Source organism: Ceratotherium simum, chromosome 5 (assembly GCF_057802395.1).
Source record: "Ceratotherium simum simum isolate JZ-2026a chromosome 5, ASM5780239v1, whole genome shotgun sequence".
In the NCBI taxonomy this organism is placed as follows: domain Eukaryota; kingdom Metazoa; phylum Chordata; class Mammalia; order Perissodactyla; family Rhinocerotidae; genus Ceratotherium; species Ceratotherium simum.
In genome coordinates, this window is record NC_141904.1 from 67,832 (window position 1) to 91,037 (window position 23,206).

Below are 23,206 nucleotides of genomic sequence, written 5' to 3' on the forward strand. Positions count from 1 at the left end.
CCCAGAAACCCAATCTGCCAACATCTCTATCTGAGACGTCCAGCCTCCAGACCCATGAGAAAATAAATTTCTGTTGTTTAAGCCACCCAGTCTGTGGTGTTCTGTTATGGTAGCCCCAGCAGACTAATACACTCTCAATCATTGCTTCAATTCTACTCTGCATTGCAGACCTCAACCCAATGGATTAACGGGAGAACATGTGATGCCTTCAGGATAGGGATGTAAGCAAGACAAAAAAGTAGTATCCATAAAACAAAACACTGATAACTTTGAAACTGAAAAGACAAGCCAAAAACTGGAAGAAGATATTAGCAACACATATATCTAACAAAGAATCAATACCAAGAATAAAGAACTACTACAAATCAATAAAAAAGAATACAATAGAAAAATGTGCAAAAGACATGAGCAGGTGTGTCAAGGAAGAGGAAGCAAGAATAGTGAATATAAATACAGAAAGATGTTCAATCTTCTCAAGGAAAGAGAAAGTAAAATCACATCAAGACACCATTGTATACCCACCTCATTGACTGATGATGGCAAGTACTGGGAAGGAAGTAGATCAACAGAAGCTCCTATACCCTATAGGTACACTGTATGAAACTATAAATTGGTACTTTTATAGAAAATTTAGAAGATAATTTAACATTATCTTGTAAAGGTAAGTATGTTTCTTACAACCCAGCAATTCTACCCATTGGTATATACCCAAGAGCAACTCTTACATATGTGTACCAAGAGACATGTACAATTACTTTTATATCAGCATTGTTTATGATAGAAAAAAACTGGGAACACCCAAAGGACCACTGACAAGAGACTGGATAAGTAAATTGTGGGGTAGTCATACAATGGGATACTATACAGCATTAAAATGAACGGATCACAGCCATACATAACATGAATGATTCTTAGAAACATAAAGTTGACTGAAAAAAACATTTTAAAAGACTACAGGCAGAACAAAAACAATTGTATAAAGCACAAAAATAAATAAAATATGATTTAGTGGTACATATGTATATGATAAAACTATTTTTTTTTTAAGCAAGAGAATAATATATCTAAAATGTGGGATAATGTCTACTTCCAGTGGGAAAGGCAGAGGGATTGAAGAGAGAACACTGACGGCAAAACTCTGGCTCTTAGACTGGGTTGTGGATTCATCAGTGTTCATTTTATTATTATGCCTTATAATATACATCTATGTTCTATATGTTTATATATAAATAAAATATTAAATATTTTTAAAATAAAAATTTAAAATATTAAACTGATATCTGATTGGCCATCATCTGGGCCCAGGAAAGCTCATGCTGAAGCTGAGTTCTGGAAAATCCTCATGAAGTATGGCAGCTCCTTGGTCCTTCACTATATAAGACTCTTTAAGAGACAACTCTTAAACATGTCTTGTATAAGATGTCATGTGCCACCTGTAATCTGAATCTTGATTAGATTGATTGATTCTGAATCAGAATCTTAAGATCTGCTGCTAAAGCCAGAAGTTCTGATTTCTTCTTTGAAAATTCTACTTCAATTGATGTTTCATAGATATAGGGCGACTTTTGTAGACTTTTTCTCTGTTTCCGTGTTCAGAGGATTTTAATACATCTCCTTTATACGGCACTGTAGCCCATCACATGTGTGTTCCTGGTTTGAGAACATATTGTTTTATTAGAGGCTAGCTGTGGTTTTTCTTTTCCACTAGAAAAATCTTAAAATGTGCTTTGCAGATCCCTGGGAGGACCAAGACCCTTTCAAGATTTCATGAGGTCAAAATAGCTTTCACAACAACGCTAAAACATTATTTGCATCTTTCAAGTGTGCTGACATTTGTGCTGGCTCACTGGCATGAATCAGGGCGGTGGCACCAAACTATGCTGGCTGTCATGGCCCCTTCACCACGGGACACTCGCAGGGGTGGGGTCTGGGGGAAGTCTCACTCATGAATGTCCTTGACGAAGCCATGAGAACAGTGACACTTTGTTATACCTCACTCCTGGAGCACTGTCCCTCGCACGTTCTGTGGCATCAATGGGAAGCACACACAGCTGTCCTGCGTCATACCCAGGCACGACGGTTCTCTCGAAGGAAAGCACCTGTTCAACTATTTGATTCGCACGCTGAACTGCTTTTCACATGGAACAGCATTTTTACTTGAAAGAATAGCTGACAGATACACTAGGTTTTCCTATTCGGATTCGGTAGACATTTTCTCAAAAGGCCACAAAGTGAGCCTGTCACTTTGAGGAAAACAGTTTGTTGCTAACAATAAAATTCAAGTTTTAAAGATGAAATTAGAATTTTTGAAAACTGGTGATCACCACCACGCTCTTGACAGTTTCCCAATCCTCAAAGCTTTTCTGATGAGATCGGTGGTGATATTAACAAATGAGATTTACTTTATTGTATAATGAAATCTGCCACATTTGGAAGATGTGTATAACAGCAAGCCAGTACTTTCCAAATGACCGATGCACGATGTTGTAAAAGTATGCATGGGTAAAAGGCCAATTCAAATTGCAAAATAGATGAATGAATTTTAAAGTAACAGAATAGGAAAATTAATGATCTTGTGAATATTATCAAATTAACTCTTACCAAATTAGATTATTAACAAGTTTAATGAAAAGTTATTTCTCCCTCTATAACTACAGGGGAGAGGGACATTCTCTGCTTCTCTTTTTCAGACTCCTTTGGTTAACAATGAAGACACTTTTTTAGGGATCTTAGCACTTATAAACCAAACCCAGGCCTGTAACAAAACCACAATGACAAAAAGCAGATTGGTGGTGGCCTGGCTCTGGGGGTGTGAAGGGCCAGGAGGAAGCTTCTCAGGATAAAGACCTGTTCCACTTCTAGACTGTGGTGATGGTTACACAATTCTGTACAATTACCAAGAGTCATCAAAATACTACCTTAATAAACAATGAGAGAGGGAGAAAGGCCTCTAGAGCTCAATTTTACCAGCAGAAACGGAGAAAGAGATGAATAGATTTACTTCATCCACATGAAATAAGGAGCACTGAGCATTTTTCATTCAGGAGCCCAGTGGTCCATCCTGGAGGTGGTTTGCGTAGTGGTTACAAGTTCAGACACAGGAGTCAGACAGTCCTGAGCCTGAAACCTGGTGTTACCACCCATGAACTGCGTGACCTTGGGCAGGTCACTTATTCTAAGCCTCACTTTCTTCATCTGCAAAATGGGTATAATGCAGCACCTATCTCGTTATTTTAAGAAGTAAAATAACATGTGTAAAGTGCCCAGCCCATAGTAAGTGCTCAATAACATCTGTAATCACTTTACTGAACCCTTTAGACACCTGATTGGCGCCTTAGGTGCTGTTATGGTTGAACTGTGTCCCCCCAAAAAGATGTCCTAACTCTCAGAATGTGACCTTATTTGGAAAGAGAATTTTTACAGAGGTAATCAAGTTAAAATGAGGTCATTTTAGGGGTAGGCCCTAGTCCAATATGACTGGTATCTCTATAAAGAGGGGAAATTTGGACACAGACACAGACACGCACCCCAGGAGACGCCATGTGAAGATGAAGGCAGAGATCAGGATGATGCATCGACAAGCGAAGGAACAACAAAGATTGTCAGCAAAACACCAGAAGCTCGGGGAGAGGCCTGGAACAGCTTTTCCCGCACAGCCCTCAGAAGGAACCCACCCTGCTGACACCTCGATCTTGGACATCCAGCCTCCAGAACTATGAGACAATCAATTTTTGTGATTTAAGGCCCGCAGTCTGTGGTACTTTGTTACAGAAGCTCTAGCAAACTAATAAAGATGCTAACTGTAGAAAGGCCAACCTTTATTAACTCAGGTCACCAAATAACTCAAAGAAACTATACAGCATCAACAAGAGAGAGTCACTGGAGGCAAAGAGAGGAAGAAAGGAGAAGGACCAAGACGAGAGAGAGGGGAGAAGGGCAGGGAAGGGAAAGAACAGAGAAGCAACGACTGGGACTCCAGAGATGAAAGAGAAGCTGAGAAGGGGACAGTTTGCATTAACAACAAAAGAAACACACAGAATCCTGCCCACGGCCTCTCCTAGGCTTCCAGGGTCCTCACCATGGATCACAATCATTGTGTGTATAAGAACTCTCCCCAGTGGGACCACCGACTGGGTGATTCAGATGTTTAAGGATTAGGTTTTTGCTTCTCTTTCCTGTCAGAACTTCTTCAGGGAGGAGGGTCAATTCCTCCTCATCAAACCACCTTCCAGGGTCTGCCTGGTGGCGCAGTGGTTAAGTGCACGTGCTCCGCTGCGGCAGCCCGGGGTTCGCCAGTTCGGATCCTGGGCGTGCACAGACATACCACTTGTTAAGCCATGCTGTGGCGGCGTCCCATGTAAAGTAGAGGAAGATGGGCATGGATGTTAGCGCAGGCCCAGTCTTCCTCTAGAAAAAAGGGGAGGGTTGGCATCGGATGTTAGCTCAGGGCTGGTCCTCCTCACACACACAAAAAAAAACACCTTCTAACCACCGTCACCAGGCTTGGTCCAAAACAACTGGACCCAATACTTCCAGCAAGGGTCTCCCTTCCCTACAGACTCAGAGGCCCAACCACCCTCTATCATAACTGCATAATAATTTCCAATCTTCACAACTCACTGGCAGCATAGACAATGGACTGTTATCTAAGGTTTTCTTACAAGAAATATTTTTTACTTATTTTGTTGTAAATTGCCCTGCACCTTGAATTCAAATGAGCAGTTTGATTAAGGGAACTAAAATATCCACTTACATGGTGTTCTTAAAAACATGTCCTAAGGGAAAGAGCCCTTTAAGATAATCTGGGTTAATTCAACCACCACATATTTAAATTCTGGTCAAGAACACAAGGAGTGAGCTCTTGACTTCTACTGTTTTTTCCCCGCATATCATTCACTCCCTGTAACTTTATAATAATAAAATAATTGGGTTTTACAATTAAATAGGGCCAATCTGGATGCTGACCTTACCCTTCTGAACAGAGTACAAACTCCCTCCTTTTACAAGAACAGCTGGTTCTAGGTGTACCTTAGCCTGTTGTATAGAAAGTAGGAAGCAAATGTTTGACAGACGTTCATACAGATGTTGGCAGCTGTCTGTCTCTTTCTGTTATAAGAGCTCTGAGGGCCATGTCACTGTGCCTCAGGGTGCCAGGGCAATTACAGGATGCACAGACCAGTGGTGGGGTCGAAAATGCCTGTGCTATGCACTGTCCTCAAGGTTGGGCAAAGAAGTAGGTCAAGGAGGGACCAGAGAAAGGAAGATACATACACATACTGACTCATTTTCTCATCAAACCCCCCCACCCCACCCCACCAGGTAGATATTATTATTATCCCCATTACATTGATGAAGAAATTGAGGCACAGAAGAATTTAGTAATTAACTTGCCTGACGTACCAAAGCTAACGGTGGCAAAACCAGGATTCAAACCGAGGCAGCCGGGCTCTGGGTCCACACTCTACGTGCATTTCTACTACCCTTACATCTCTACTCCACCCAGCGGTGTACTGGTAAATATTTAACAACTAGTTCTCCAAGGGGAGGGGGGGACTCTGATTTATAGCATTTGCCCATTTCCATGGTGTAAGTACTCCTGCCATGGCCAATTTCAAGCTGCCAACATGACATCACTGAACATGAAATAATTGGCTCTTGCCAGTTGGTGAGAGCCAGCTCCAGCACACCAATGAGTTGCGTCAAAGCATGAATGAGAGAAGGAAGGAAGGGAGGGAGGGAGGGGGAGGAGGAGGAAGGAAGGAAGAAGGAAGGGAAGAAGGAGGAAGGAAGAGGAAGGAAGGAAGGAGGGAAGAAGGAATCCTATACTTGGATATCTCAATAATTTGTATCTAGCAGGCAGGAGGAATAGAGCAGGAATGATGCTGCAGTTGGTAGAGAAGCACTTGCGTGAGCCAGGGGAGGGGATGACTGGTAACTTTGCATTTTGTACCATGTTCTTCTTTTTGTCTATGCTCAGACATGATTACGGAGTGGTCTTGTTTTTGTCTCCCTCCATCATGGACACAGAATGACCTTGTAGATACTGATGCTTTGTGAAATTGTTTACCTTCAACAGGAGGCCACCTAGCCTAGCAGTGAGTGCCAGGACAGCTCCCAGGAACTGTTCTTTTCTTTCTCATTTAGCCAGGGCTCAAACTCACATGTTCTGGTGGCAGGCCCTGAGCCCTCCAGCTCAGTCACCAGGTCCCTCCGGTCTGTAGAATTGCAGCAGTTCCAAGACCTCACTTGGCAGTTCTAATCGCCTTTTCCTTCTGTTCCAATTCCTTCTCCCACTTACTTTCATTTTATTTTCTTATTATTGTATGTTTTGCACAACTTAATGAAAACTATAATCACAAAGGGAAAACAAACTTGTTCAATACAATCACTTATGGACCCACCTCCCAACGCACCACATGGCTCAGGTTTGTATTTCCTTCCAGAGCTGGTCTGCAAGCATCCACATTTTTATCCAGGCATGATGACAGAGTAAATATAATTTTGTATTTTGCTTTTTTCATTCAATGATATATAAGAACCTTGTTTTCCCTATTACAAAATTACATAGCATAATGAAGAACAGCTTTGAATAACAAAGTGTCCTTTCAAAGTATCCACTTGGTTTAGGTAGCTGTCAGGGGGTTCCACATCCAGGATGAAAAATACTAGAGGAGAATAAGCAGGTCCAGTGGGTGGGGCTGAGCAGAGCTGACCACTGACTGAATGACCTCCAAACTCCCACGCTTTGGAGGTCTCAGGATTCCATAATTGTTTCCTTGAGCGCTACCCTACGGGCCCTAGAGCACCTCTTTGGGAATATGAGAGGTCCCTAGAGGCAAGGTTAATCTGGGGATCTTGTCTCCTGGCTCAGAGAACAGCAAAAGGAAGGCTCAAGGGGAAACTTAAATGATGACTGCTCCCCTAACACCAATCCAGAAGAGACTGAATGGACTCTGAAGCAGCCTGGACTAGGACCACTGCTATAGACTCATTAGGAGCTGCCCGGCCACGTAAAGGTGAAGTGGAACAGGGTTGTGGGGTCTGCTGGAACCCAGGAACCAGAGGAACTGCAGCCTGGGAAGTGAAGGCCTGCATTTTAGAAGCCAACTTTTCCAGGAGAAAGTCCTCCCAGAGGGATTGTGAGGTGTTTGGGGCTGATGCCATATCTCATAACCATCTTTAGAACTGTGTGCTTGGCAGGGTTTCAGTGTTTGCTGCATGAACGAAACTGAGCCAGCTGCCTGAGGAAAGCAGCTCATAGAGGCAGCACCAAAAAAAGACTTCTGATGAATGAGCTCTGCTCCCCTTGGGAACCAAGACAGGCAGCCTGGAGCCCCTGACAGGCAGCTCCGCACTCCGCTCAGAAGCTAGGGAAACGTGGATGGAAAAATACTACGGGCTGGGGACTGAAGCAGCTCAACTCCAGTATCTCTGGTGAGCTTCCTAGTCGTATTTCCCAGGAAACACGAGAAAACAGAAGGGGTAGACAGTACTGATTTCTTTCTAACCAACAGATGATGGTGAGGAGGAGGGAGGCAGCACATCCAACTACGCAACATTATGGGGTTTGAGCTGATACAGGTGGTTGGAACTAGATGCAACATGGCTGACCCAGACCCACAGAACGCAATGAAGACTGTCTCAGAGGGAAAGAGATTCATGAAAAACATTGCATTTGTTGCAAAATATTCTAATCTCAATTCACTCCATCATCTGGGTGTGTATATGATGGTCAATTCCTTTACTGCTTTGTCTCTGGCTGCTGTAAAAGATATTTACCTTAGAGAGCTGAGATTTCTGGGTGCCTCTTCTCTATACAGGACAGAAAAATTCTGAGGGCTGAGCTGCATACTGAGAGAGAAAGAAAGAAAAATGAGACACTGCACAGGAGCTCCTCTCTCCTGAGGAGGAAAAGTGTTACCAGCCTTAGGCCAGGGCACAGAGGAGTGATGCTCCAGAATCTTAGTTTCTGCTTAGGGCAGAGCCTCTCAAGAGTCGGGGGTAGCTTTGTGGAATGGAAGGGCCACAGAATAACTGCAGATTCCGTGGTAGCAGGCTGGGTAGGGAGGGGAGACAGAGCGTCTTTGTTTTTTCTTTGCTCGTGATAAAGAGAAGGTAAGGGGCAGGGGGCGGAGGGGCGGGTCATGGCCATCAAAACCATGAGACAGTTCAGGCACGAAGCACCAAGCAGTCCGAGACTGACGTCTGGAGCTGCTCTTCTTCCCAAGGCTGGAATCAGAACATGAGGAGCTGTCCTCTAGAGTTCTAGGAGGCAGCACTCACTGTGCTCTAACAGGAGGGATTCTCTGGTGTCACTTCTCGACCCCTGTAGACAAAGGGGCAAAGAGGTGAGAGTGCAGAGAAGCAATGAGGTCAGAGGGCACAAGGAAAGGGAGAAGCTGCCAGACAGTGGGTACTTAACAAGACTCCTAGTGTTAACCCTTACCGAGTATCACCTCTGGGTCTGCTGGGAGGATGTCCAGAAGTCTCAAGTCCAAGCTAGATCTGGGAACACCGGACTCACAACTGTCAGCACTGGTGGGTGGATTTCTGAGCATGGAATAGGTAGGAACATAAGCACAGAGGCTGTGTGTTGGCCAGGGAGTCCTCTCCGGCATGTAGAGAACCTGGATCTTAACTGGGCAAAGAAGTGGGTCCTGGAGTTGAATCCAGAGAGCCAGGTGAGGCCCACACTAGTGAAGGCTGGATCTCAGAAAATGTTGGCTCTCCTGCTAATAACTGCAGGAGCGTAAGAGAGATTACAGAAGGACGCAGAGTGAAACTGTGGTAGGACGAAACTTGTGTGACCAATCTTAGTTCACAGGACCAAGCCACGTAGTGGTCACACTGGGTAGGGAGCTGGTGCTGGAAAACGTCACCTCGTTTGTGGATGGTAATTGGATGTGCTTTACAGTGACTCCAGAGGTGCCTAAGTGAATTATCTGGTAAGACAAAACTTAGCCAGTTTTTATTCATAGGGACAATCCTGGTCATGTCCACACTAAATGAGGAAAAGGGTACAAGAAAATGTTCGTTCCTTTGTGGGTGGTAATTGGAAGAGCTTTAGGGTGACAATGGAGTAGCTTAGAGAGAAACTGGGTAAAACCCAGACGGCTAAGTTGGCTTCAGAAGGACAAGGTTGGGAAAGAACTAATTTCTTAAATCTACTGGGTCAGTGAGCCCTGCCCTGGAGACAGGTCAAATGAAGCGGCTCCCCATAAGGTCTGATTCTTAGAGTCAAAAAAAATTCTTTTTAAGATAATAGGGTGAGACAGACCAAGAGTTGTCACATAGAAAGAAGAAGCTTCAAACAAGTAAGACTTGAAGTCGACATCGAGAATAAAACGAAAGAAATGTAGATAGAGGGAGAAAGAAGAAAAAGGCTTACTAGGAGAACGATTAGTGGTGCTGAAACGCAACAGAAAAGGGCAAGGAGGCAAGAGACAAGCATAGTGTGCAGCGACATGGAAGAGAACCAATGAAATTAAAATAAATTTTTCTTTCCTTCTTTCTCATTCACTCCTTTTTTCCTCTTCTCACAATTATGGAGTGCCTACTATGTGTCCAGCTAAGTCCTGGAGAGAAAATATAAATAAAGCTCCCTCTCTGCTCTCTGGGTCACTGCTTGGGACAAACTGGGAGATGACAATAGTAAATTGCTGATAAGGTGGATATCAAGCTTTTAAGAGGAATCAAGGATTGTCATGGAGTGACAACAAATCATATATCCAAAGAGTTGGCTACCAGGGATCCCATCCCTGATGAAGACAGGGAAGTGAGCCTGCTGTGGAGAAGGGCCCAAGTGAGGAGGGAGGTGGGCAGCTGTGAGAGCCACTCCCAGGGCCTAGAGGCTCTGATGGGCCACAGACTTGGCCCCCAACCTCCCACCCAGAGGTCAACGTGCTAGTGGCTGCCGTTTCTGGAGTAAAAGGTTGAATGGCCTGTGCTCAAACACCAGGCCACCAACATTCCCATCATCACAGGACCAAATGGCCCACGTCTAGTGGCTTGGCGACCTCAGGAAGATGCTACCGTCCAAATGCCTTGGGAAGTTCAAGAGAGTCACTCAACACTGCAGGGTATAGGGCAGAGAGAAGAGTCCATATCTGTACTCTGTTTGGGGTTTGGACAGGGCCACCTAGAGTATCACTAGACCCCGAAGCAGACATCTGTGTTACAGGGAATTTTTAAGGAGACTGGGAAAAGTTCCTATTTTTTAGCATTTCCCACTAATATATATTCTTTAATATATTATTGATTGATGCTCTGCTTCCAAAAGGTTTTTGAGGTTGCTTTTGTTGGTAGTAGATTCCCTTCTTCACTTAATAGGGAAGAAACCTCCAGGAGAAAGAGATGGGGCAGATAAATTTTAATATGAGCAAACGCAGAATAAACCTCAAGTATTGACATCACAATGGAGGCCCTGGAGAAGAGGGGCATCCAACCAGGTCACTGCTCAGAGAGGGGAATGGGAAAAGGATTGCAGGAGGAAGAACAACTTCTCTTCAGAGTTCTGCAATATATATTCCGTCCACCTACACAAAATGTAAGGAACATGTATCCTTGGTGTGGACCTAAAAAACACAAAAATAGGAACAACACATTAGTTATTCTCTTGAAAGCATCTAGCATACAGAATACAGAGTAAAATGCTGAGACCCCAATTTCCCATCCACTGACCTACCCCAAAGGTAACTACTCTAGACAGTTTACAGTTTTTTTATGCATTTATATAATCATTTTTTTCAAACATAAGTCTCATTAAGCTATACATGAGTTTTTCCCATCAGCACATAGAGCTTTTTATTCTTTTCATGTAACAGCTACATGAATACTAGATTTACGCATGAACCCTATTTTGTTTGACCATTCTTTGGATGGTCAATGATTTTTTTTCCTATCTTGTTTTATTAAGTACATTTCTACCATGTTAATCCTTATATTAGTCAAGGATCTGTGTGTTATGAATCATTACATAAACTTAAGGTGGATGTGTAATTAAAGCCAACTTAATAAATGGTTTTCTTTTATAAAGAGAAATGTGAAATGTTCCCATAGAATTAAGACCAAGAAACACACTTTTCATTAAATATCTGTGAGTAATTTTTAAAATAGATGCCATTTCTCTAGCATGCTCAGGGAACACAGTCTGGCAAGGGAGAAGTAGGGGAGTGTAGTGAGGGAGGAAGAAGAGACAGATAAAATCTTGACTCTTTCTGAAGCTCAGCGGGCAAAGTATCAATAACACACTTGTTACCACATTTTCTAAAACAAAGCTTCTCAACTTTTGAACGTTCGAAAATACGAATAAATTTAAGAATTCCTACTTAAAATATGGAAGCAGACACTTTCCACAGACTCTCTATTTTCCATGAAAAAAATAGCTCTGCAGACTAGAGAAAATGGCTTCACAGATTTTAGGAACCAGAACTCTAGAATGTTGTTACAAAACGCTCTGGAGGTACATTTTTGTCTACACACGTGGGCCAGCTCATGTTAAGCCAAGGTTTATCAGACGGGGGATGGTTTATCCTCTCCACTCCTGCAGTCCTAGTCACCAACCCTGGAATTCTTTCATGACTGTATTTACCAGGAATGTACAGTATCAAGTGATCAATAAGCGATGGAGGATCTGAATTTAATTATTAGTCTGGTAAATAACTTGACATTAGTCATCTTTGATTCCTCAGAGGCTGAAAGATTCAAAAACAGACAAAGTCACGAACACAGTATGGTCTTTCTGTCTTCCTTTTAACATATGTGTTTAACTACCTCTTATTTAGAACTTTCTATAGCCCAGGCTCTGTTCTCTGGCTTTGTGCTCTGCCTGTTCCTTGTCTGTAAACCAGGGGTAATAATAACAGTACCCACCTCGTAGAGTTGTCACGAGGTTACATGAGGTTAAGTGACCCGTCCAAGGCCGTATACCTAACGCCATGCTTTGCCTCCTTGACAACTGGGTCAGCTTCTGCTTCCCTTCCCTGCTGGCTCATTCACTCTCCCAATTGACTGCAAAGTGATGGAGCTGAGGTGCAACCTAAAAGTCCTATTCAATACCCTTTTTACTCATCTGCAAGTTTTTCAGCCCTTGCTCTTAATGAGTGCTCAGTTGAAATTTATGATATAGAAAAATATTTTTACATATTCATTTAAGTCTTGATTTAAAATCTCATAAATACAAAACCCAAATGAAAAAGAAACTAAGGAATTTTTAAATAATTTTGAGAAATTACGAAAGCTTCCTCCCTTTCCTTTAACTCTTATCTGACAACAAAATTTGATATTTGGAATAGAAAAGGAGTTTGTCCCGGCTTACGTCAATTTGGATCAATTGTAAACAGCTTGTTTTTCTAAATAAACTTTCCTGGTTAGGGCAACCATTAACCACATGTTAATTAGTGACAGCGATCCAATATTAAAACTCAAGAAACAAAGATAAAACAATGCATGTCCAGGTGTGACATTCCGTATAAGCCCCACATTCATTCCTCACAGGCACCTGTCCAGAGCCACTGTCCACCTTCCACGGAATGCCCTCAGCCGCGTCTCCCACTGGCAGGTGACGCGTGGTTTTCCCCTCTCATCCAGGCCCCCAGTTGTATGGCTTCTAGCTATGGACTGACATTTTTTTTTTTTTTAAAGATTTTATTTATTCATTTTTTTCCCCCCAAAGCCCCAGCAGATAGTTGTATGTCATAGGTTCACATCCTTCTAGTTGCTGTACGTGGGACTCGGCCTCGCGCTGGACGGAGCAGTGGTGCCTTGGGGCGCGCCCGGGATCCGAACCCGGGCCGCCAGCATCAGAGCGCGCGCACTTAACCGCTAAGCCACGGAGCCGGCCCTGGACTGACATTTGAACAATAAAAACACGCAGCTCATGTCACCTTACAGGGTCCCAGGTTCCCTGCGCACAAGTAGTTTCAAAGACCCAGCCAACAAGGGCATCAGGCTAACCACAGGCTGGAGGTTTCCTGTCAGGCAACTGCTTTTCTGTGATGTTTTTTCACTTTTTCTTGGGTTTTCAGGGAGCCCATGCTCCCCTGCCAAGGATCAAAAAGTTTTGCTTTCACAAGACTTGTCCTTTGCCACAGTCCCTCAGGTCTGAAAACCACTTTTAATCCATTAGTTTCATTTAAAAGCCTATTCCTGAGGAGAGGAGACAAGATGGCGGCGTAGGCAGACTCTGAACTCACCTCCTCCCGTGGACACAGCCAATTTACAACTACTCGTGGAAAAATTACCCGAGACAGAACTGAAAACTGGATAAGAGGAACTCCTGCAACAACGGACAATCCTAACTGAGGTAGAAGAGGCAGAGACCCCCTTCCGGAGAGGAAAAACGCCGCCTTCACAAGCCGCCAGCGTCACGGCCGCCGGGAGCAGCTCACAGGTACACACCCTCCCTGGAGGCGCGGGGCCCTGAGCCGGGGAGCGCCCCCGCTGTGGGCATTTTGTGGACCCAACACAATCGACATCAGCGGCATATCTGACTTTGCTGCTACTAAAGCATTGGGGAGCAGCCCCAGAAAACCCGGTTCACAAAGAAACTAAAACTGGCTCTTAAAGGGCCCGCGCACAAACTCACCCGTTCCACAAAGCAACCTAAAATCACAAGAAAGGTGCACAGTGCTGGGGTGAAAAGAGACTCACCTAATAGGCCCTGAGTGCATCTCGGTGAGGGGTGAAACCTCTCCAGGGACTGGGACATTGGCGGCGGCCATTGTTGTGGCCTGGTGTGAGCGTGCTGACACAGACGCCATTGGAGTTCTCCCTGGGGCCTGCTAGCCCAGGGTCTGCTCCACCCACTAGAGCACCGATTTAATCCAGCTCAGCCAGGGCAGGCAGCCCACCCTAGAGACTGGCCCCACCCAACAACAAGCCCTCAGGCAACGTGTGGGCCTGCATAGATTGGTGGCTGGATTCTCTGCAGTCTGGCAACTGAGCCGACTTGAGCGGGCAGGGTGTGCACAAGGAGCGGGTGGAGAGTGTGGGGCAGTGGCGGAGTGTGTGGGGCTCCCGCCGTGGTGAGACTGGGTCCTCTTGGGGAGGTCGGGGCGCTCACACGGGGCAGGACTGTGTTGACTGTGTGTGTGGACCTGTGGGCAACAGGGCTTGTCAGCTGCAGAAGACTTGTGCTTCTCAAAGACCTACATAGGAGGTTTGCCCCAGCTTCCAAAGCCTGAAACAGTTGGGTGCTCCTGTGCCTGAGGCCAGCCCCACCCAGCTGCAATCCTCAGAGAGCTGACAAGAGACCCAATAGGCTAGAGGCTTACAGCAATTGTAAGGCCCTGAGCCTAACAACCTGCCACGCTGGGGGCCTACTCACTTAAAAGAAATACTGCAACACAAATGTGGTATTAGAACTTACAGCCAACTGTGCTGGGGCTCCCCACACCTGATAAAGAGACTGAAGGGCCCACAACAACTACAAGCAGCTGAGCATAACAACAGCTGGCCAGGAGCATAACTAAGCCTCCCTGGGCGCCTATAGGGAGAGCTAACAGGCCACAATAGAAAGACACACGTAGCCCACATAGGGGCCACCCCTGGAACATTGAGAACTGAGGGAAGCACACTGGAAGCTTCCTAAGGCATCACTTACATAAGGTCACCTATCCAAGAGCAGGAGATGTAGCTGACCTACCTAATACGTAGACACAAGCACAGGGAAAGAGGCAAAATGAGGAGGCAAAAGAATACATTCCAAGTAAGGGAACAGGACAAAACCCCAGAAAAGGAACTAAGTGAAACAGAAATGAGCAACCTACCTGACAGAGAGTTCAAACTAAGAGTGTTAAGGATGCTCACTGATCTGGGGAGAAGAATAGATGAACTCAGTGAGAATGTCAATAAAGAAATGGAAGATATAAAAAAGAACCAATCAGAAATGACGAATACAATACTGGAAATGAAAAATTCATTAGAGGGACTCAAAAGCAGAGTAGAGGATACAGAAGAACGGATCCGTGAGCTGGAAGAAAGACTAGAAGAAATTACCCAAGGTGAACAGGTAAAAGAGAAAAGAATTAAAAAGAGTGAGGACAGTCTAAGGGACCTCTGGGACAACATCAAGCGCACTAACATCCGTGTTATAGGTGTCCCGGAAGGAGAAGAGCGAGACAAGGGGGCAGAGAATCTATTTCAAGAAATAATAGATGAAAACTTCCCTAACCTAAGGAAGGAAACAGACATCCAGGTACAGGAAGCACAGAGAGCCCCAAACAAGATAAACCCAAAGAGGCCCACACCAAGACACATCATAATCAAAATGTCCAGAATTAAAGATAAAGAGAGAATCCTAAAAGCCGCAAGAGAATGTCAAGTTACATACAAAGGAAACCCCATAAGGCTATCAGCTGACTTCTCAGCAGAAACCTTACAGGCTAGAAGAGAATGGCACGATATATTTAAAGTGCTAAAAGGAAAAAACTTACAGCCAAGGATACTCTACCCAGCAAGGTTATCATTCAAAATGGAAGGAGAGATCAAAATTTTCCCAGTTTGTCACCAAGAAACCAGTGCTACAAGAAATGTTAAAGGGACTGATTTAAGGGGAAAAGAGAAGACCACAAATAGGAAAAATTATCTATTTCCATGATTAGAACGTAATGGATACAAATGCACAAAAAGGAGGTTAGATATGATATCCAAAACATAAAAGGAGGGAGGAGGGGAGTTAAAGAGTACAGCTTTCAGACAGAGGTCAAACTAAAGTGACCATCAATTCTGTATAGAAGAAGTAAGGAACAGAGAAGGACTACTAAAACACTGAGAAAAAAAAAAAAAAAGTTAAAAAATGGCAGTAAGTACATACTTATCAATAGCTACTTTAAACGTCAATGGACTAAATGCTCCAATTAAAAGGCATAGGGTGGCTGACTGGATTAAAAAACAAGACCCATATATATGCTGCATACAAGAGACACACTTCAGACCTAAAGACACTCACAGACTGAAAGTGAAGGGATGGAAAAAGATACTCCACGCAAATGGCAATGAAAAGAAAGCTGGGGTAGCAGTACTCATATCAGACAAAATAGACTTTAAAACAAAAACTGTAAAAAGAGACAAAGAAGGGCATTACATAATGATCAAGGGAACAATCCAACAAGAGGATATAACACTTGTAAATATCTATGCACCTGGGCCGGCTCCGTGGCTTAGCGGTTAAGTGCGCGCGCTCTGATGCTGGCGGCCCGGGTTCGGATCCCGGGCGCGCCCCAAGGCACCACTTCTCCGTCCAGCGCGAGGCCGAGTCCCACGTACAGCAACTAGAAGGATGTGAACCTATGACATACAACTATCTGCTGGGGCTTTGGGGGGGAAAAAATGAATAAATAAAATCTTTAAAAAAAAAAAAAAAATATCTATGCACCCAATGTAGGTGCACCTAAATATATAAAGCAATTATTAACAGACATAAAAAGAGAAATAGACAGTAACACAATAATAGTAGGGGACTTTAACACTCCACTTACACCAACGGATAGATCATCCAAACAGAAGATCAATAAGGAAATATTGGCCTTAAACGACACACTAGAACAGATGGACCTAGTAGATATATACAGAGCATTCCATCCAAAAACCGAAGAATACACGTTCTTTTCAAATGCACATGGAACATTCTCCAGGATTGATCACATATTAGGCCACAAAACAAGTCTCCATAAATTTAAGAAGATTGAAATAATACCAAGCATCTTTTCTGACCACAAAGGTATGAAACTAGAAATCAACTATAGGAAGAAAATCAGAAAAGCCACAAATACATGGAGATTAAACAAAATGCTACTGAACAACGACTGGGTTAATGAAGAAATCAAAGAAGAAATCAAAAAATACCTGGAGACAAATGAAAATGAAAATACGACGTGCCAGAATTTATGGGATACAGCAAAAGCGGTTCTAAGAGGGAAGTTTATAGCGATACAGACCTATCTCAACAAACAAGAAAAATCTCAAATAAACAATCTAACAATGCACCTAAAGGAATTGGAAAAAGAAGAACAAACAAAGCCCAAAATCAGTAGAAGAAGGGAAATAATAAAAATCAGAGCAGAAACAAATGAAATAGAGACCAAAAAAACAATAGAAAAAATTAATAAAACCAAGAGCTGGTTCTTTGAAAAGATCAACAAAATTGACAACCCTTTAGCTAGACTCACCAAGAAAAAAGAGAGAAGGCACAAATAAGTAAAATCAGAAATGAAAGAGGAGAGGTTACAACAGACACCTCAGAAATACAAAAGATTATAAGAGAATACTATGAAAAGCTATATGCCAACCAATTCGACAATCTGGAAGAAATGGATAAATTCTTAGAATCATACAACCTTCCAAAACTGGATCAAGAAGAAGTAGAGAATTTGAATAGACCAATCACCAGTAAGGAGATCGAAACAGTAATCAAAAACCTCCCCAAAAATAAAAGTCCAGGACCAGACGGCTTCCCTGGTGAATTCTACCAAACATTCAAAGAAGACTTAATACCTATCCTTCTCAAACTCTTCCAAAAAATTGAGGAGGGGGGGAAGCTCCCTAACTCATTCTACGAAGCTGACATTACCCTGATACCAAAACCAGACAAGGACAACACAAAAAAAGAAAATTACAGGCCAATATCACTGATGAACATCGATGCGAAAATCCTCAACAAAATACTAGCAAATCGCATACAACAATACGTTAAAAAGATTATACACCATGATCAAGTGGGATTCATTCCAGGTATGCAGGGATGGTTTAACATTCGCAAATCAATCAACGTAATACACCACATTAATAAAATGAAGAACAAAAATCACATGATCATCTCAATAGATGCAGAGAAAGCATTTGACAAGATACAGCATCCATTTATGATAAAAACTCTGAATAAAATGGGTATAGAAGGAAAGTACCTCAACATAATAAAGACCATATATGACAAACCCACAGCTAATATCATCCTCAATGGTGAAAAACTGAAAGCTATCCCTCTAAGAACAGGAACCAGACAAGGATGCCCACTGTCACCACTCCTATTTAACATAGTATTGGAAGTCCTAGCCAGAGCAATCAGGCAAGAGAAAGAAATAAAAGGGATCCAAATTGGAAAGGAAGAAGTGAAACTGTCACTATTTGCAGATGACATGATTTTATATATAGAAAACCCTAAAGAATCCACCAGAAAACTTTTAGAAGTAATAAACGAATATGGTAAAGTTGCAGGATACAAAATCAACATACAAAAATCAGTTGCATTTCTGTACACTAACAACGAAGTAGCAGAAAGAGAAATTAAGAATACCATCCCATTTACAACTGCAACAAAAGAATAAAATACCTAGGAATAAACTTAACCAAAGAGGTGAAAGATCTGTACACCAAAAACTATAAAACATTGCTGAAAGAAATTGAAGAAGACACAAAGAAATGGAAAGATATTCCGTGCTCTTGGATTGGAAGAATTAACATAGTTAAGATGTCCATACTTCCTAAAGCCATCTATAGATTCAATGCAATCCCTATCAAAGTTCCAACAACATTTTTCACAGAAATAGAACAAAGAATCCTAAAATTTATATGGAACAACAAAAGACCCCGAATAGCTAAAGGAATCCTGAGAAAAAAGAACAAAGCTGGAGGTATCACACTCCCTGATTTCAAAATATACTACAAAGCTATAGTAACCAAAACAGCATGGTACTGGCACAAAAACAGACACACAGATCAATGGAATAGAATCAAAAGCCCAGAAATAAACCCACACATCTATGGACAGCTAATCTTTGACAAAGGAGCCAAGAACATACAATGGGGAAAAGAAAGTCTCTTCAACAAATGGTGTTGGGAAAACTGGACAGCCACATGCAAAAAAAAAGAAAGTAGACCCTTACCTTACACCATGCACAAAAATTAACTCCAAATGGATTAAAGACTTGAATGTAAGACCTGAAACTATGAAACTTCTAGAAGAAAACATAGGCAGTACGCTCTTCGACATCGGTCTTAGCAACATCTTTTCAAACACCACGTCTGACCGGGCAAGAGAAACAATAGAAAAAATAAACAAAGGGGACTACATCAAAATAACAAGCTCCTGCACAGCAAAGGAAACCATCAACAAAACGAAAAGACAACCTAACAATTGGGAGAACATATTTGCAAACCATACATCTGATAAGGGCTTAATCTCCAAAATATATAAAGAACTCATGCATCTCAACAACAAAAAAACTACCAACCCAAATAAAAATGGGCAAAGACCTGAACAGACATTTCTCCAAAGAAGATATACAGATGGCCAACAGACACATGAAAAGATGTTCAAAATCACTAACTATCAGGGAAATGCAAATCAAAACTACAATGAGATATCACCTCACGCCCGTCAGAATGGCTATAATTAACAAGACAGGAAACAACATGTGTTGGAGAGGATGTGGAGAGAAGGGAACTCTCATACACTGCTGGTGGGAGTGCAAACTGGTGCAGCCACTATGGAAAACAGTATGGAGATTCCTCAAAAAATCAAGGATAGAACTACCATATGATCCAGCTATTCCACTGTTGGGTATTTATCCAAAGAACTTGAAAACACCAATTTGCAAAGGTACATGCACCCCTGTGTTCATTGCAGCGTTATTCACAATAGCCAAGACTTGGAAGCAACCTAAGTGCCCATCAAGGGACGAATGGATAAAGAAGCTGTGGTATATATACACAATGGAATACTACTCAGCCATAAGAAACGATGAAATCCAGGCATTTGTGACAACATGGATGGACATTGAGAGTATAATGCAAAGTGAAATAAGTCAGAGGGAGAAGGTCAAATACCGTATGATTTCCTTCATTAAGTAGTAGATAATAACAACAATAAAGAAACACATAGGGACAGAGATTGGATTGGTGGTTACCAGAGGGAAGGGGGAGGGAGGAGGGTGAAAGGGATAATTCAGTACATGTGTGGTGATGGGTTGTAATTGGTATTTTGGTGGTGAACATGATGTAGTCCATGCAGAAATTGAAGTACAATGATGTACACCTGAAATTTTTACAATGTTATAAACCAATGTTACTGCAATAAACAAAAAATTTATATAAAAAAAAAAAAAGAAAAAAACAAATGAAAAAAAAAATAAAAAAAAAAAATAAATAAAAGCCTATTCCTGCTTTCTTCAGCTAATGATTAAGCAAATTTATGGTCTAATTAAAGTACCGTTAGGCCTTCTTGTCAGAGGAGTATCTACTTTTGGGGAAAATTTTTTTCTTACTATGAAAGTAGCATGTGTTAATTGTGGGGAATTTAGAAAATTCAAACCAAAAAAGGGGAAATTTAGAATTCCCTCTAATCTCACTATCTTGAATTAAGACACTCAATAACATTTTAGTGAATATCCTTACAGTTTTTCCATATGCATATTTTTGCAGAAATGAGCTCATTTAGTAATGTTTTGTATACAAAAAATATTTTATGATTATACTTTTCTGTAACATTATTTTTAATGATCACATGGATGTGCTTTAATTCATTTAACCAACATGCTGTTGTCCTCAGATTACCGGAGCCCGAGGACTTGCACCTAGAAGAGAACGGACACCAACCAGAGACCCCAAGAACAGAAGCCCCACGTGTGATGGGAGCTGTTGTCTGGTGGGGAGAGTGAGAGTGGATTTGTAGTTAAATGTGGGACAGGCAATCAATGTCAGGGAGAGGATTCTTGGGCACTGTTTCTATTTATAAAACAATGGTTCTGTCCTGCGCTAAGAAGCCATGGTTTTAAACACTAAACTTCTCCCAAGGTGTCTGCCCATCTCACAGTGTATTTCTTTAAAAGTGATCTTACTTCAAAGTAATGTTTAGCATTAGATACAGATAGATACCAAAATAAATAGTCATAGACGTGTGTCTACACACGGGCTAATTCACACGCAAACATTTCCCAGCTTTGTCCATGAGCCTAGAAACAGTGACACACACCCCGGTAGCAGCAAGCACATGCAGCACCAAGATCTTGGTTTCTAATACTATTCTCCAACAAAAGAAACCAGGCTCCTCAGAGAAATGGCAGATTCTAGGGCTGGGGCAGGGAACAATACAAGATGAGCCAGGAACATCTTACCGTGCAAACAAAGGGTTAAAAAGGGAGGGGGGCATGTCAACGAGACACAACACAGGAGCCAGCCTAAAAGAGCTGGAACACTCTGTGCAACAAAACGAATCACACAGCCCCAAAGTATAAAATAAATATACTAACATAAATTTATGACTGAATAGGAGAAAAGAACCAAATCTCCCATACAGAACTCCAAATAATCTATGTAAATACTCCCCCCTTGCACTCCCCACCCCTGCCCCAATTGCTTCCTAAGAGTAGGGACAGAAAGGAGAGGAAAGACAACTTCCAGGTGAGGAACCTGGCAAACACGACAGCATGTACTCCTCGACGTGACGTCATGAGGGCACTTCCCCTCTGTGATCTTCCTCGAAAAAACCCATAACTGCATTCTAAGTAGAAGAAAAACATCAGACACATGTAAATTAAGGAAATATCATTCAGCCATAAAAAGGAAGGAGGGGCTGATACACACTACAACACTGATGACTTTGAAACATTGTGCTAAGTCAAAGAAGGCTATCATAAAAGACTACAGACTGTATGACTCCACTTACATGAAATGTCCAGAACTGGCTAATCTGCAGAGACAGAAAGCAGATTACTGGCTGGTCGGGGCAGGGGTGTTGGGTGGGGATGGGTAATGGGAGTGACTACTTTTGGGTATGGAGTTTCTTTTAGGAGCAATGAAAATGTTCTAGAATTGACTGTGGAAATGGCTGCATAATTTTGTAAATATACTTAAAACCATTCAAGTGTACACTTAAAATGGGTGGATTTTATGGTATGTGAATTCCATCACAATGAACCCATTATTAAAAAGAAAGAACAGGGGCCAACTCCACCGCATAGTGGTTAAGTTTGGTGCGCTCTGCTTCAGTGGCCCGGGTTCTTGGGTTTGGATCCCAGGCGCGAACCTATACCACTCATCAGCCATGCTGTGTCGGCAACCCACAGGCTAATCTTACTGAAACAAACAAACAAAAAAAAAAGAGGAAGATTGCCAACAGATGTTAGCTCAGGGCCAATCTTCCTCAAATAAATAAATAAATAAATGAATAAATAATAAATAAAGCAGAATCAAAGCATCTGAGAACCACATTATGATTCTCTTCTGTTTACGTGTCACAAGATGATTGAGCATGGAGTGGGCATGCAAATGTTGGCTGAATAAATTACTAATTGAACTCACTTTTGAAGGCATTAAATGTCTTTTCTTCAAATACTTAAAAAGGTAAATTCCGCTTTCCAATAGGACCTCTAAAGATTGAAAAATCAGTCTCTACCATCTAATAGAAATCAGCTTAAAGAGTTAAAGATTTCGCAGGTCATGCTTCTCTCCCTGCTAAAACGACCCTGGTCGTGCTTGCAAGAAGGAAGCAGGATGGGTTTCTTAGTTTTAAACTAAACTTGACAGGGAGGTCCAAAGGATACTTCAGCGACCCAAGACAGACACCTGCTCTCAAGCGCAGTTGGCAGGGGGTGGGAGGTGGGTCTATCCCTGACCACTGGGAACTGCGGGGCTGACAGACCACCTGAGGCAGAGAGAAGTGCTCCCTGGATAGGAGCGCTCTGTGCAGCTCCGCCTCTAACCAGCTGTGCATGCACCCATCGCTGGGGCTGGAGTTGCCCTTTGGGATAGAAGACAACTGCTCTCCCCCATCCTTAACAATTCTCATCTTCTAGAAATCTGAATGAACTAGAGATAACCTCGAATAACCTTGAAGCCAGTAGTATTTCCTCCCCCACTAAACTTCTTTATAGGCTGAAGTTATCAAGAAAAAATTAACTAGTTTGCATTTCTTTGCCTTTCCCTCTTCTTTCCTTCTCAATGACCAAGGTGACAGGTGGTGAGAAGACAGGGAGCCAATGGCACGAATAATCAGGCTTGCATAGCTGAGAGATGGACAGGTATCAAAAAGCATTTTACACTTCAATTATAATTGGATCCAGTCACACTATATGAGCTCCAAACAGCCTGTACCCACCAATTCATATACCCTGTTTTTGTTTTTCCTATAAGCCAAAAGGCTCCAGAAGATAAATAATTGTTTAAAACAAAGAAAAATTGAATTCACATCATTTTTTTTCCCCAGACATCT

At 42.4% G+C, this 23,206-nt stretch overlaps 1 long non-coding RNA gene across 1 annotated transcript; it reads right to left on the bottom strand.

Annotated features, from left to right (window-relative positions):
• Nucleotides 1-5,321: 5,321 nt before the first annotated feature.
• LOC147916943 (uncharacterized) lies at nucleotides 5,322-13,824 on the bottom strand. Its single transcript, XR_015552131.1, has 3 exons — nucleotides 13,651-13,824; nucleotides 8,447-10,574; nucleotides 5,322-7,851 (listed from the first exon to the last, which is right to left on the bottom strand). It is a non-coding gene; the product is annotated as an uncharacterized LOC147916943 (long non-coding RNA).
• Between the last annotated feature and the right edge of the window lie 9,382 nt (nucleotides 13,825-23,206).